We start from the raw sequence: 16,262 nt of genomic DNA, 5'->3' as shown, positions 1-16,262 counted from the left end.
CCTTGCATTTTTCTGTCTACTAGTGAAGTGAGCATCTGCTTGTATGTTATTTAGCTATCCAGACTTTACTTTTCATCAATTACCTATGCATAGCCTTGGCTTAACTTTTATTGGATTTACTTCTATTTTGTATAGATTTCAAGTTCTTACTATGTAGTAGGTAGCAATCCTTTGCCAATGTCAGACATTGCAAATGATTAGAAAAAAATTTAAATAATTACAAGAATAATGAAGTGATAATATATATAGTATTAGTATTAAGATAGAGATTTGTTTTTTGTTGTTGTTTTGTTTTAAAGATTTTGTTTATTTTATTCATAATAGACACAGAAAGACAGGCAGAGACGTAGCCAGAGGGAGAAGTGGACTCCCCATGGAGTCTGCTGGGGGACTTGATCTTGGGACTCCGTGATCATAACCTGATCGAAAGGCAGACGTTCAACCACTGAGTCTCCCAGGCATCCCTAAGATAGAGATTTGTGATTAATTTTGGAGACAGAACACAGGAGAGAAAACACAAATGTTTAGGTGAAAACAAGAGGTCTGGCAAAATATTATGCATTTACCTATGACAATATCAAATGTTTATAATAAAATATCATACAGTTGTTTCATTTAAATGTGCTAAGTTAATTCAAAGATCGGTAAATCTCCACTGGTTAGCTAAACAAGTAGAATAATCATCCTATTATTATTATTTTTAACTATGTTATCTGAGGTGATCCTACTTTCTGTATGACAGCAAAAAAATCTATTTCAGCTCCTTTGGTGATATTGTCTCTCTCTTGTCTTTAAATGTTTTCTTTAGAATCTGAAATTTTACTCCTAGGCAGGGCCAAATAAACAAGAGTCCATTCAGAATGCAGCTTTCTTTTTACTGTTGATGCTATTGCCAAAATAAAATCACTTATATGTAGTCTATAATATATTGTTCCACCTGATGTCATTCTCACTACTGTAAAAGGATAATCAACTTCCTATTTTTGAATAGCATGTAATTTACCAAACAGTAAAATCAGTGAATAGAAACTTTTGCTGTTTAGAGTAATGCAGTCTTTCTTTGTTCCAATGAAAATTCTGAAATAATCTAGTATTTGAATATCTCCCAGAATGCATTTCTAATGCTAACATTATTAATTCAAATTTACTTCATACCAAGGATAAAAAATGATTTTTTTTAAAGAAAAACTTCCCTCAACCTATATTATAAACACACTGAAAAGCTTTAAAAATTAGCTTCTGCTGTGGACTTCGTCATATTTCTTCATTAATCCAACAAGAAAACAGTGCTTATATAGGAAACAGATATGTGAAATAACTTTTGATAATTATTAACATTCTTTGAGTCATGAGTAATGTCAAGCTGCTTTACACACTGTGCTGTCAATAGCTAAACAAGCAAAATCTGCAGGTGCACACATTTCAGGTGAGCCGAAACTACCATTCCAGCAGTGTGTGTCAGACTTCGATGAAAGTTCAAAGGAAATTTCTGTATTTCAAGAAGCATTGAATTATAAAATGGAGAAACTTTCATATAACCTTTGATTGTAGGTGATTATCTGAAATGTAATGACATCATAAAACACAAATATCAAGAGGATAACCCAATGGGGCTCTATAAATATGCTCAATTAAAGGCATATACTTGTAGAATGATACTAGTATCTGGCATTACCTATCTCCATAAGAAAAGGTTTTCATAGAGGAAATACATAAAATCTCATCACAGATCAACATTAACAGGTAAATATTTACAAAAGATTTCAATGATATGGAACATGAAATTTGAATCTCGATGAAACAAACAAAAGAAAATGAAAGAAAATATAAATCCCACTATTCTCATTAGCAAATGTTTATTGAAAAAAAATATTCAATAGTTCATGAGACCTTCTTTTCTTTTTTGATCCTTAAACTCTAAAATATCTACTTTCCGGTCCTTTGTCAGAAAATGTTTGCTTACTTCACACTTAGAGAACCACATATATTTTCTAAAGATTTTAAACATAACATTTCCCAAGTATGATATAATCCAATCTTTCTAGAAATTAATAAAGGTGTAGTTGCCTTACAGTACACAAACATTTCAGATACACTTTCAGCAACATTTTTGAGTGTTTTACACCAGGTTTTGATACACAACCAAGTCTGTTTCTACTGTCCCTGATTTGTCTTATTGATATGCTTATATTTGATCATATATAAACGTATATATATCCTTCCCATAAACATTGATGATATATGTGTAAATATATGTCATGTGCATATATCATTAGTCATGTGTATATTATGTGTGTGTATGTATATAGAGAGGGCTATTTTGGATTTTCATTTCAATTTGCTATTTTTTTTTAAGATTTTTCTATCAGTGTTTAAAAGCCATGTTCACATGAAACAATATTTTCTTCCTTGTATTTAATGTTGATATATAAATTAAATTCTATTTATAACATATTCTGTGTATATTTTTTTTTCAATTTCTGGAAGAGACTTCTTAAAATACAGATTAGCTATTTCTTGAATATTGTGTAAAAACTCCCTTACAAAATTCTCTAAGATTGAAGTTATTTTATGGTTAAATATTTGTTAAAATAATAGTTTTAATAAAGGTTAACATTCTAATCATATTCTATGTAAGTGTTTAAACATTTCTTTTTTAAAAATGATAATTGCACAAAACATAAATGTACACTTCAGTGCATATGTATAAAATGAAATAATAGCCATGGTGTAGCCACACCCACTCATGAAAAATACCATGAAAGCTCTTTGTACTCCCTCCCAATCATTAAATTTTATCTTTCCACAAGTAATACCATATTAATTACTAAAATATGGTTAAGTTTTGCCTGTATTTAAAATGTATAGATAAATGGAATAAATTGGTATATATTGTGTGTGTTGTATTTCTTTTATCTACTATTATGCTTATGAGTTTCATCTGTGTTGTTGATGTAGTTATATTTCATTGATTTTCTTTACTCGTTGGTAGTCAATTTTGTGACTATATCACAATTCAGTAATCGATTCTGATAATAAATGTAGATTAGGGAGTTGAGCATCAGGTTTGTGGTCTGTTCTTTTCTACTGGAAAGAAAGAAGACAAGTGTCCCCATCTAATCTTGTAAATGTAACAATGACAGATCTCTTGGCAAAAAGTCCAAATTCTTTTTTTCTTGGCAAAATAATTCTTATCTATGAATGCTTTTAACAGATTGTGCCAGACTATCGAGGATTACTGACCGGGGTCTATGGATTTATAAAACATGGCTCCCATGACAATGTCACGTAGCTGTGAAACTGAGTAAAAAATGTAGATATTTCATGACCTAAATGTCTATGTTTGGGTATGTGAGCTTATCTCACACTTTGCTTAGAAATTTCATCTGTTTTCCAAAGCCTGAGTATATCTGATATTAGAAAAAAAGGGCCTGGGAAATCTTGCAAAAGATCCTGATCTCTGCCCTCTTTGCCTGTGCATGTCGGTTCTTTGTATTCTTGAAATAATTATAAAGCTGAAAGTCAGTAGGCTCTCTAGTTCACGAAAGTCCAACCTGACATTCTGATCACCTCTGTTAACTTAATGGACATTCAATTTGCTTTCAATTTTAAGCTTTCTTTAAGTTGAGAACTCTCGAAGCAGACCCTGAGCTCAAGATTTACATGAAATCTATTGGGGTAATAGCTGTAAAAGAGTAAGAAAGTAGGGCTGGGCAGAGATAAAACTTCTCTGCAGTGACATTGCAACCGAGAACACAGAACACCCCATAGAGAGCTCTGAAGCTGGGTGGGCTTTCAGAGGTAGCCCAAATTGAGGCAAGAGAGCTGGGAATTTATACTACAGATTGACTAGTCATCGGTGGAAGAATTTTCCCAAGAGAAGGCTAAACTTGGCAAGCCATCTTCTATACAAGATAACATTAAGATAAGCGGTGACAGCCCAACCCCCAGATGCTTCAGCTGCTTCATCTCCATGGCATGTAAAACCCTGGGATAGAACTTCACATCTGCATGCTACCTACAGATCAACTGAACCATAGTATTTCTTTTTATATGAATACTGAAATAACAACTCTTCCTATAAGATACTGGTAAGATTCGGAGACACTGACTTCAAGGAAAAGTAAGAGAAGCAGGAAGATGAGTAAAGAAAATAGCAATACCTCTGAATATATATATATATATATATATATATATATAATTATATGATTTATTTTATTAAAACTTCCTGAGAGAGAACCCAGAGAACCATACTTATTTTTAGTCTTCAGAATAATTATGAACATATACTGGTATGTGATTATACTTTGAAATTACTATCCTGAATATTCTCTTAACTTGAAGGAAAACCAACATGAAATATATGAGTATATGTAAGTAATGTGTTAGAGTTAATTATTTTCATTTTAAGACAAAGTTACTTTCTGAGTTGTAAAATATTATCTGAAGATATTAACAGTATAATTGTGATAAATGCACCATAGTGAACTTTTTTAAAGCAGTCTCTTTAACTAACATAACCAACAATCAGCAAACATATAGACTCTTGTTTTCAAATGTCTATTATCCAGGTCATACATTGCTCTAAGCAATATTTCAAAAAAATCTGCAAACCAAGAATTTCATATGGACAACCAGAGATTGGAAAGGAATAATTGTATCTATTCTGTGAAATAAGCCATATTTCCTTAGCAATTAGCATTTTTAATATATTTTTTAAAGATTGTATTTATTTATTCATGAGACACAGAGAGAGAGAGAGACAGAGACAGAGAGAGAGAGGGGCAGAGACACAGGCAGAGGGAGAAGCAGGCTCTATGCAGGGAGCCCAAAGTAGGATTCGATCCCAGGACTCCGGAATCAGGCCCTGGATTCAAGGTGGCACTAAACTGCTGAGCCACCTGGGCTGCCCAGCAATTAGCATTTTAAACATAAATAAATTCAGCTATTAAAAAAAAAAAAAAAAAAAAAACAGCCCTCAGTAGAAACATGTTCTGTGTTTAGCTTCTAATCCTTGTTGATAGACCATTGGTGAACCTTTAGCCATGAAATGTATTCTTAGTTTTGGGTCATTATGGTTTTGTATCTCACAAATAAAATTTTGTTTATTATTTTAAATTGTTCTCCTGGTCTTGTAGTAGTTCATTTATGGCTAGAATAGATTATCCTTAATAGACAAATTTAGTTTTAAATATTTTCTCCTTGACTTTCTTGGAACCCACCAAATGGACCTCCATTGCTTTTTGTCTATCTTTTTTCATATTTACTAATGTACATCCTTAAATAATGCCAGGGATTACATGTGATATATATGTCCCCACAAGTAAATTCTTGTTTTTTACTATGGCTATACTTTTATTCTTTTTATATAGTACTAATAAAAAAAATCAAGTGTACCCATTTTCTATATGTTTTCTACTTTTTTTGAAAATTAAGATATTTATTCTGTAATATGGAAGACAATAAGACTTTATTCCTCTGTTTCACGATGTACTGTTTTACATGAAATATATATTTATAACTTCTTAAATCTCACCAAGAGATTCACTGGGACTTGGTTCTTACTCTTAAGTATTAACAGTTCCTTTTGTCACTGCACTGCATTTGAGAACTGTGAACTTGCTAAACAATTATATCAAATTGGGTATCGACATTACAAAAAAGTTGTAATCTTTTTTTTTTAATCTCATTTATTCATGAGAGACACACAGAGAGAGACAGAGAATAGGCAGAGGGAGAAACAGGCTCCCTGAAGAGAGCTTGACATGGGCCTGGATCCCAGGACCCTGGGATCACGACCTGAGCCAGAGGCAGACCCTCAACCACCAAGCCACCCAGGTGTCCTTAAAAAAAACTGTATTCAATTCTATAAAGTAAGGGAGTCTGGGTCTGTGATTTATGAGCATTCATCCTAATAAGGCACAAAGATTTAGGTCTATATGGCATTTATGGAATATATGTTACATTAAATTGCATTCAATTTTGAGTCTAAAACATGACTATAGTCTATGCAAGGGGTTGCAGCACGTAAGGCAATTCAGAAAAGGAAATGCTCCCTTCTTTGCCAGGGCTTGAGTGATTTACACAGAGTTCTTGAGTACTCTGGGAAATAGAAGGTCAAGATAGCAGTTTTAGATGTCCTGTAGAAGACTAAGCTTGTAATAATAACCTATTCAGTGAGGACTGGAGGATGAGAATTCAGAGATAATATCAGAATTAGATATGTTCTTTCAGGGAAAAAATCAGGTTCTGGTTTTGGGAGAGTGAGAAAAAAAGTACCGGCCTTTGGGCATTTTCTAAAGCTTGACAAAAATATTTTAATGACTCATTTTTATTATTTCCTATTCTACTCTTCAAACAACAAATTTGAAAGTGAAAATATGGGCAGCCCAGGTGGCTCAGCGGTTTAGTGCCGCCTTTGGCCCAGGACATGATCCTGGAGACCCGGGATCGAGTTCCACATGGGGCTCCCTGCATGGAGCCTGCTTTCTCTCTCTCTCTCTCTCTGTGTCTCTCATGAATAAATAAATAAAACATTTAAAAAGAAAAAAGAAAGGAAAATGATTAATTAAAAAAAAGAAGTGGAAATATATTAAAGTGAATCTGAATTAAATTTTATGATTTCGCTCACATTTCATGGTATCTAACAATGTAGTCACTCAAACCATAATACTATGTTTAATTGTCACATGCTATTTTCATAAAAGCAATCATAGTTTTTTGTTAAGTCAAGATACCTTTTCAGCATTTGTAATGAAAACACCATCATCCATTCCATAAATAACACATATTCTTAATTCAGTTACATTTTAGGTAATGAATGATTTCACAAAGGAAATAAAAATAGTTTATATAGGGGCACATGTGTGGCTCAGTGGTTGAGTGTCTGCCTTTGGCTCAGGTCATGATCCCGGAATCCTGAGATCGAGTCCCACATCAGGCTCCCTGCATGGAGCCTGCTTCTCCCTCTGCCTATGTCTCTACCTCTCTCTCTGTGTGTGTCTCATGAATAAATAAATGAATTCCTTCAAAAAAATAAAAATTTGTATAAAATATATGCAGTATTATATATTTCTCCCTATCTTTGATATGGAATTGTATCTATTAAAATAATTAAACAAATCAGAGAATATGAAACAAGTATTTGCTAGACATTCAATTATTGTGATAACCATGAAGAACTAGTGTGATTTAATCAACACTAATAGATTGTGTTTGGACACTCTCATTTGACTTTTCTGTTAAAATGACGTCATACTGGATTAGGGTGGCCCTAAATCCAATAACTGGTGTCCTCTAAGAAGGCTATATAAAGATACAGACACAGAAGGGAGAACTTCAGGTGAATATGGAGGCAAAGATTGGAGTAATCCATCCACAAACCAAAGAATATCAAAGATTGCTGCAGCAACAGAAGCTAGGAGAGAAGTGTGGGACAAACCCTTCCCTGGAGCCTGCAGAGGGAGTATGACCCTGCCAACACTTCGCTATTGGACTTTGTGGCTTCGGAATTGTGAGAGAATACATTTTTATTGTTGTAGGCTACCTCTGCCGTAAGAAACTACCACACAGGTGAATAATTCCTGCTCTGGCAACTATGCAAAGGTATAGTGGTGGTTATGGCAGGAATGATCATAGCGTATTTGGAATATAAGGAATGTAGTAAAGGAAGCAGATTAGTTTTTACAAGGGAGAGTGTGTGAAGAAATATCAAGCAGGAGATACAGGCAAGGTTTATTAACCATTTAAAACACTTACATACATACTGAAGTTAAAGAAACTGCTTACTTCTAGAACAATGGAGAAACACACCCAGGGATGTGAGCATTATTGAAGTGGAGTGAACTGATTTGAATATGAATCTAAAGTGTTTTATTACTCCCTGCCCAATGAGTTGGATTTGCTCACCCAGTCTAAGACAAAAAAGCTTGCTATTTTCAAACCACCACCAAGACAGACCTCGTATCAAAGCTTAATAAGCTTTCTTTTACAATATATATTTCATCCTCTTTCTGATCACACAGCTAGAATATATTTTTCAGCTTTCTTCGCTGAAAAAAAAGACATGGTACATGACCGGGTTTTGGCCGAGAATGTGAATAGAAGTGAAGTATAAGGCCTATAAGCTTAGCCGTTAAATATTTCCATGTGCATTCCCTCATTCTTGATCCCTTTCCTGGTGATCTTGGGTGCATTATATTGAAGATATAAGAGCCATAAAATAGGAGTTCTGTTCCTTGATTTGTGGATATTTCCCCAATGAGTCGCAAAGGTTTAGGTCTGCATGGGATTTTTGGATTTATCTGTTATAGCAAATATAATTGCTCTAAATAACAATATAGATAAAGATAAAAACACCAGGGAAAGCATTTATGAGAAAGTATTTGTGAGAAAGAGAGAAAGTAGGAGAGAGAGAGAGAATTATAGGCTACTTGTGACCTATGACCATCTCCCATTGATATTTGGAAGAGGAAAAATAAATAGTTTCCCAAATTCCAGAATTTGGAATAGAAGAGAGATGATGAGTGAAAAGGGGCATCTATATTTCCTCCAAAATTGACTTTACCTCCCTACAGAAATATAAAATGTAAGATAATGAATGTTGTCCTCTTTTTCTCACATACATGACATAGCATTGCACACTATTAAGCTTTATAATAAAAAGTCACTTATACTTGTAAATAGTTTGAGATTTTATGATAATAAATGTTAAAAGACATTTTTAAGAGATTTTATTTATTTATTTGAGAGAGAGAAAATGAGTGGGAGGAGGAGCAGAGGGAGAGGGACAAGCAGACTCCCCACTGATCGCAGAGCCCAATGGTTGGCTCGGTCTCAGGACCCGAAGATCATGACTTGAGCCAAAACAAAGAGCTGAATACTTAACTGATGCACCACCCAGGTGCCCCTAGAGAACATTAAAAGATGACAGTAGTAATCCATGTTTTATACCTTTGGTGTTGACAGTACAAAACATGTGCCAATTCAAAATATATTTAGAAGATAGAGTTAAAATATATTATTTATCAATAAGGACAGAAAAAGTCATTAACCAATGTATGAAGACTATGAAAAGGTACGTGGGGTTTCGGTTCTGAGCTCATAACTGGTATCATCAGCCTGTAGGATGTTATATTTTAGGTGACTATGCAGCTTCAAAAAAACAATATTGTATAGGATTGGAGGGGGGTATCTGTGAGTTTATAGTGAGACTACTTATTTAAAGAGAGTAAATAGATACAGAAGAGAAATAAATTAAAAATGAGGTCCCAGCTAAATGTGGGAAGAGGAAGAACCCCTTACAGAGGACAGAGGACTCTACTTTTGTGTAGCTGATCTGATACTGGAATGATCACCTGACCGTTTTGTGCATCATTTCAACATGATGCTTATGCATATTTCCAAAATATGCTTAAAAAGTTACTTTACAGAGTATATTTTCCATCTAAACCGCCTCTGCCTACTCCAGGCTATGGTATTATTATACATATAATTGGAAAAGGAAACCATTTTGGAAAACTAAGGACAAATGTTAATTAGGTTTCTTATCATTTGAATTTTAGTTTAATAAAATATATTTCACCCGAAGAAATGAAAACATTATGGCGCTCTATTTGACGTTTGCAAGGTTAGCTTAGCTTTCTTATTAGATTACTAAACACTCTCTACCTCTCTCGATATAGGTCAGTGGTACAAAGTACAATCAGTACAGTAATGTGGCCAATCCTGAAAACAAGATTGCATAGCATCCCTGATAAAAGTGTAGCTGTTCCAAATGGAAAACCAAATACCAATCATGACAATACGGCCTTGAAGTCTAACATTCTAAGAATAATTCACTTTTGAGTGGAGAAACTTAATCTATGATACAGAAATGCATCAAGTTATAAAGGGAAGATTTGTGTAAACATTGCAGTTTGTAAATATGTGTAAAATTTTTAATGTGGGAAGCAGTTGGAACTTTTCTTTCCAGTTTTATTGAAATTTGGTTTATACTAATGGAAGAAAAAGAGATCCTCGGGTTTATCATGAGTTTGTTCTTGTATGTCAACTTTTATACCCAAATCCTTTCCAGTTCCATCTATCTAAAAAGGTAGTAGCATCTACTAAATCAGTCATATACCACACACAGTGTAGCTTAGAATAACCAGCCTTCTATAAATATTAGCAAGAAAAAAGGATATATGCAACAGAAAAATTAATAGAATAAGCCTTTCCATGTTGCTTTGTCTTTCAGTTTTAGCGAATATGCAGCATTGTATTTTTATGCTTTCAACCTTTTTATATTATCCTGCATGTCGTCATATGAGAGATCATAAACAAGGCAATGTTTCTGAAATATTATAAATGTGATGAAGTGAACTGAAATGGGCATTTCAAATTATACTGTCTAGAGATAAGTGAAAGTCCCTTTCCACGTAGCTCTAATGGTAATTGGATCACTAACCCTTGGGAAAATGCATGTTCTAAATCTCTCTTTGATATTATTTTCTGTTCTTCATATGGCTTGAGTCTAAATCACGCCTCACACATCTGTGTTTTTAAGAGTCTGTTGAGAGGTCATTAAGCCTTTCTGTACCATGCGGTAGTCCTCAGAGCTTTGTTTGCTTTGTGATGTTATTTAGAGTTTGTATGAGTGCTGAACAACCTAAAAATCTTGAGTCTGAAGTAAACATATTTCTGGGTGGCCAACTAGTGTGAAGGAATTCCTTGACCTTTCGTCTCATTCACTGAAGCAAATCAAAGTGTATTTCAAGTAGTGCTGCCTTAAGTCATTCTCAGAACAAAGTCAGAGCATAAAAGTAGTTCACCCCTGAATGTCCTAAGCTAGTGATTCTACTCTTGAGCAAAAATAGAGAGAGAGAGAGAGAGAGAGAGAGGGAGAGAGAGAGAGAGAAAGGAAAGAAATGCTGTGAATGGCAGTATTCCTTAATAATGTCCACAGTCCTTGCTGAGATAGCTTGTCTCATTTTGTGTGTGTGGAGTGACAGTTTTGCAAGGTGCATGTGATTGAGACAACAAAATAACTCTTGAAGATACCATACTCTGAGTTTTTGAAAATGTAATTTTATTTCTGGTTATGGCTAATTGGGAATTGCTTAAGTCCAGAAGGTAGTGGATATAAAGAAAAATGATATATAAAATAAGTGGGAGGTAGCATTTTCCTCCAGGCAATATGGTTTTATCATTAACCCCACCTGGAAATCTTGATATAACTTGCTTTACTATAGATTTTAATTGAAAGGGGACAAAAATTATTGGCTAGCCTGGTCATATTGATAAATAAAACTATATCCAAGGAGCCTGAAAATGAGTTAAGTTCCTAAGATCCTGGAAAGTTTGAGATCAAGGGTGTAAGTTACATTATTTTCTTTAGTAAAACTGTAACACTAATGACGTAAATACAATCTTAAGTTTTATTAAAACCTTATAGTGAAATAAACCTTGTTGTTAGTAATTTAAAGCCATTATTAATTTTAATCCAGAGCAGAAATACTGTTATTTATCAATTTATATTGTAATGATTATTTTAAGTATTTATTCCACCTTTACTGATTTCCAATGTTTGCTTAAGCACATTACACATTTCTGAAAATTACTATGAAATACAAGGTTTAAAATTAAAATTCATGCAAATTATGCCCAGTTAAAATTGCTCGACAAAACAAATACAAAAACTGTCTCCTATTGAACTCCTGAAAACTGAAGATTATCAATTTAAATAATCATCAATATTTTAATGAATTAAAGAATCAGTTCTATCTTAAAAGAGCCAGTTTACCCCATGTGAAATATGTTTTCCTTCATATGAAAAAAGCACAACTGTCTTGGGGGGTGCCAGGTGGATCAGTCAGTTTGGCAGCCAATCTTGGTTTTGGCTCAAGTCATGATCTCAGGTTTGTGGGATTAAGCTCAGCATGGAGTCTGCTTGTCCCTCTCCCTCTGCTCCTTCCCCTGCTCATGCTCTTAAATTGATTAATTAAATCCTTTTAAAATATCACACAAATGTCTTCATATATTTATGACATAGTTTTCCAGGGACTAATCCTGTGTTCCTGATTACTGACTCTTCTCTGGGTTCATCCCCATTGATTCATGACCTCCCACTGAAGAGGTCCATAAAAATGAATATTTCCCCACCCTTTGAATTTTGGTGTTGCCTCGGACTTGCTTTGACCAAGTGGATAAGGTTACATTGATACCATGCCACTTCTGAACCAAAATATAAGAGGCAGTAACATTTTTTCTGTTTGTTCTCTTGCAATTCTGTTATCACCATGAAAAGAGTATATCCAAACCAGTTCCCTGTAGTTTAAGTAAAGACTTAAAGACAAGTGAAGCAGAGCCAGACAGAAATATGACTTAAAGAAATGCTAATTGTTATATAACAATAATATTTTGGCACAGCTTGATGCATAGAATTTTTGTTAACAAATAGGTAATTAATGCATATATCGTAAATTTCAGAAATGTAAGAGAGAGAAATGGAATGGAAACAATGCAGTCTTGAAAATAATGGTTCATATAATTAATAATAATTTTTGTTTTAGTCCCTTTTCTGTAGATCACAAATACTAAATATTACAGAAAGATTTCCTCCCCACAAAAGAACATAAGCATCTTCATCCTAAATTTGGTACACATAGCTACCACTCAATGATTCCTTTAGGAACACTGAAAAAAACTCCATTTATAACAAATTATGAAGTATCAGTATATATCTGCATGTACTTTAGCATGTTATTTATCCCTCTTTTATATTCTTTCAAGAACACTGATGTAAATGGAACTTCATCAAGCATAAGAATAAAAAAAATAAAAAATAAAAAAAAGCATAAGAATAATCTTGGGACGCCTGGGTGGCTCAGCGGTTGAGTGTCTGCCTTCAGCTCAGGGTGTGATACTGGAGTCCCGGGATCGAGTCCCACTTCAGGCTCTTTGCAGGGAGCCTGCATCTCCTTCTGCCTATGTCTCTGCCTCTCTCTCTCTGTGTCTCTCATAAATAAATAAAGTCTTTAAAAATATATTTTAAAAAGCACAAAGGATAATCTTCAAAAACAAAGTCAGTCTTACAGGATACCCTCTACAGATGGTGCTTATGAGTTTACTTACCATTTAAAAAAGCTGAAATATAACACAAAAATATCATATTATAAATTTAGAGTCAGTGAAAAAAGTCCATAGCAAATACAGGCATTGTGCCTATCAGGGAAATCATATTTGATTGACAACAAAAGTGTTAAAATACAGAGGAAAACTGAATAATTATATCATGAAAAAAACAATGATTTAGAAAATAAGCAACACTCATGTAATATGCACAATAGGAATTCTAGAAAAAAGAGATTTTAAAAAGTAAAGTTTTTCCTGAGTTAAATCTAGATAGTATTTGATCAATAATCTCCTATTTACTAGTATCAGACTATTCAAAAACTTAACCATGGTACTCTGTGCAGACAGTAGATGCATTTTTTCAAGTGCCTACACTTTGGAGATAGATGCAACATGAGAATAAGGAGGAGATTATATATTGTAAAATTCTATTTGAATAATTTTAATGTGAATGTTCAAAATAAAAGTTTCAAGTAATGTATCTACAACTCAGTAATAATTTATTTGTATATCTAAGTGTTCGACACTGTGGTTTATATAAAAGTGGCAACTGAATTTCAGTCAAAAAATGTGTTTAAATGTTATTTAAACAAACTTCATATTGATATAAGAACATTTTTAAAGCTGTCTCATCTCACATGTTTTCAATAATCTATTCACTCAATCTATTCACATATCTATTCAGATTTCATAAACTTTATGAAATATTCTGGAAATATCCAAATTTTATTGGTATATGTCTTCATTTTTTCCATTATAAGCTTCTTTAGAATGTGTTATTTGCATTTTTATCTTTAATGCCACAAATACAGCTATTTTCAAATTATATTTTAAAAAAATGCTAATGATGAAATTATAGTAGCAGTAAGAACTCAAGCAGGCTATATTTTGGGGCTTAACATGCAACCTTTGTTGATAGCTTTTCAGGTTTCCTTTTGGCTACTTCAAATGCATCTGCTTTGTTCTCTATATTGCCTTCTAGGGAAAGCAAGGCTTCTCACTATTTATTTCAATCCTTCCCATCTTGTTTCTATAGTACTCATGGCTTCCAGAAAGGCATCACATAACTCTTCTCCAAATATTGATCCTCAATGAACTGAAAACCTGATATTCATACCTTAATGTGATTTTCTTTCCACTGAACCTGAGCTGGAGTGATAGAATAATATGGAGGAAACTGAAATTCATTTCAGATGCTTTATATAGTAATGGAAAGTTGAAAACACTGTCACCTGTGTAATGGGAAAAGTAAGAATATAAAAATAAATTTGTGGATTTGACTAAGCATTTGCCAGACAAAAATGTTGAAAGTGTCGACTATAAATAATATATAATAAGCAAAGTGTATTGTATAAGAAATAATGCAATATATAAAGCATAATAAATATATCATAGGGGATCCCTGGGTGGCTCAGCAGTTTGGCGCCTGCATTTGGCCCAGGGCGTGATCCTGGAGACCCGAGATCGAATCCCATGTCGGGCTCCGGGCATGGAGCCTGCTTCTCCCTCCTCCTGTGTCTCTGCCTCTCTCTCTCTCTCTAGATCTATCATAAATAAATAAATCTTAAAAATAATATCATATACTGTATATAATAGACTATACATTTCTAAATATGAAAATATATGTATTTATATGTATATTTATATAAATACATATATATACATATATATACACACACAAAAACTTGTATATCTAATTCTGAACTTTTAATTACATCAGAAAAATGTGTCTGTTTGCTTAAAACTTTGTTAGCTTTTCCATTACATGCAACAGACCTCATTTCTCCATGATAAAACTGTGAAAGGTTAGAACCCAAATTCCTAGACGTGTTGAGAGCTTTCATAAGTTCACCACTACAGATATCTCCAGCCTCAGGTCCCAAAATTCTGCACCTGATTCTTTGTTCTAAACAATCCATTCTGCAAATTACATAACAATGGAAAACCAGCATGCTCTTTTAAAGTTATGATTTTGTTTAGATAAGCTTGGAAAACTCTGACTTCTATACTCTTCTGGAAATGTAGAAAATATGGGTACATAGAATCTGGGAAGTTTTTCAGTTAAAGAAACTTGAATGCTTTCAGCTACATGTTTTCTTAACGTATTTGACCACATAATTCTTATTCAAGTAACCCTTTGTATCAATACTCAGTATAAACATAATGGGAGCAATGTATTGTGAAATGCTGTGTCTAAGCCCAAGAGATTTCTCACAGTCTCCTAAACGTGCCTTTTCTCTTCACTTCAAGGATGTGTTCAGTGTCGCTGCTCCATCTGAATGCCCATGTTGACTTGTCTTCACCTGACACACTGCTCCTCGTCACATACGAACTTGTTCTGGTGAAGACACAGGATTGAGGGCACCCTCAAGAGCCAAGCCTAATTTTACAAATAATCTTGGAATTGTTTTAGGAGTGGATATTTTGGTGGATAGTACATGAGGTACATAAATGCTGCCTACAATTCAAAATTCCTAAAACCATACAGGACTAAGCCAGGAAATTGAAGTTTTACCCAAATTGTATTAGAACGAGGTGTGTGTGTGAGTGTGTATGTGTGTTTGTAAACACACATATGTAAACATCACACAGACACAGAGTTCAGCTTTGTTTTATGTTTTTCCTTCATTTTTTTTCATTCCTAAACAGATATATACATATTCTTTATCCAATAGTAGCCTGAACAATCTTATCATTAGACCAGTTAGACCACCTGAATTCAACCTTAGGTAGATGTTGACTTCAGATGATTAGTAAGTGTGTCTTGATGGTAAAATGACACTTCTTGGGTTTTGTAATAGAAAAAAAAATTACTTCCATGCCATATTAGATTTCAACCTGAGGTAAGTTGATACAATTAAACACACTAGAGGCCCTTTAAGCAGAAAACTTATTGAAATGCAGTGACCAAACAGGAAATATTTTATAGTCTTCACACTACATTACATTGTGACTCAGTATGAGGAATAAGATTAATCTCATAATTAAAAGAACAAAATAATAGACTTCTTCTAAAGAACAAATGGATTTACAGGAAGTTACTTCTTTTAGAAATATCCCAAAGGGGGCACCTGGGCGGCTCAGTCCATTAAGCATCTGACTCCTGATCGCAGATCAGGTCTTAATCTAAGGATTGTGAGTTCAAGCCC

The 16,262-nt window shown here is 33.7% G+C and overlaps 1 long non-coding RNA gene across 1 annotated transcript; it reads right to left on the bottom strand.

The window, feature by feature from the left end:
• Positions 1-403: 403 nt before the first annotated feature.
• LOC111095734 lies at positions 404-15,000 on the bottom strand. Its single transcript, XR_005358637.1, has 3 exons — positions 14,890-15,000; positions 14,231-14,345; positions 404-464 (listed from the first exon to the last, which is right to left on the bottom strand). It is a non-coding gene; the product is annotated as an uncharacterized LOC111095734 (long non-coding RNA).
• Positions 15,001-16,262: the final 1,262 nt, after the last annotated feature.

Source organism: Canis lupus, chromosome 4 (genome assembly GCF_011100685.1).
Source record: "Canis lupus familiaris isolate Mischka breed German Shepherd chromosome 4, alternate assembly UU_Cfam_GSD_1.0, whole genome shotgun sequence".
NCBI lineage: Eukaryota > Metazoa > Chordata > Mammalia > Carnivora > Canidae > Canis > Canis lupus.
This window is presented reverse-complemented; position numbering and strand designations above follow the sequence as displayed.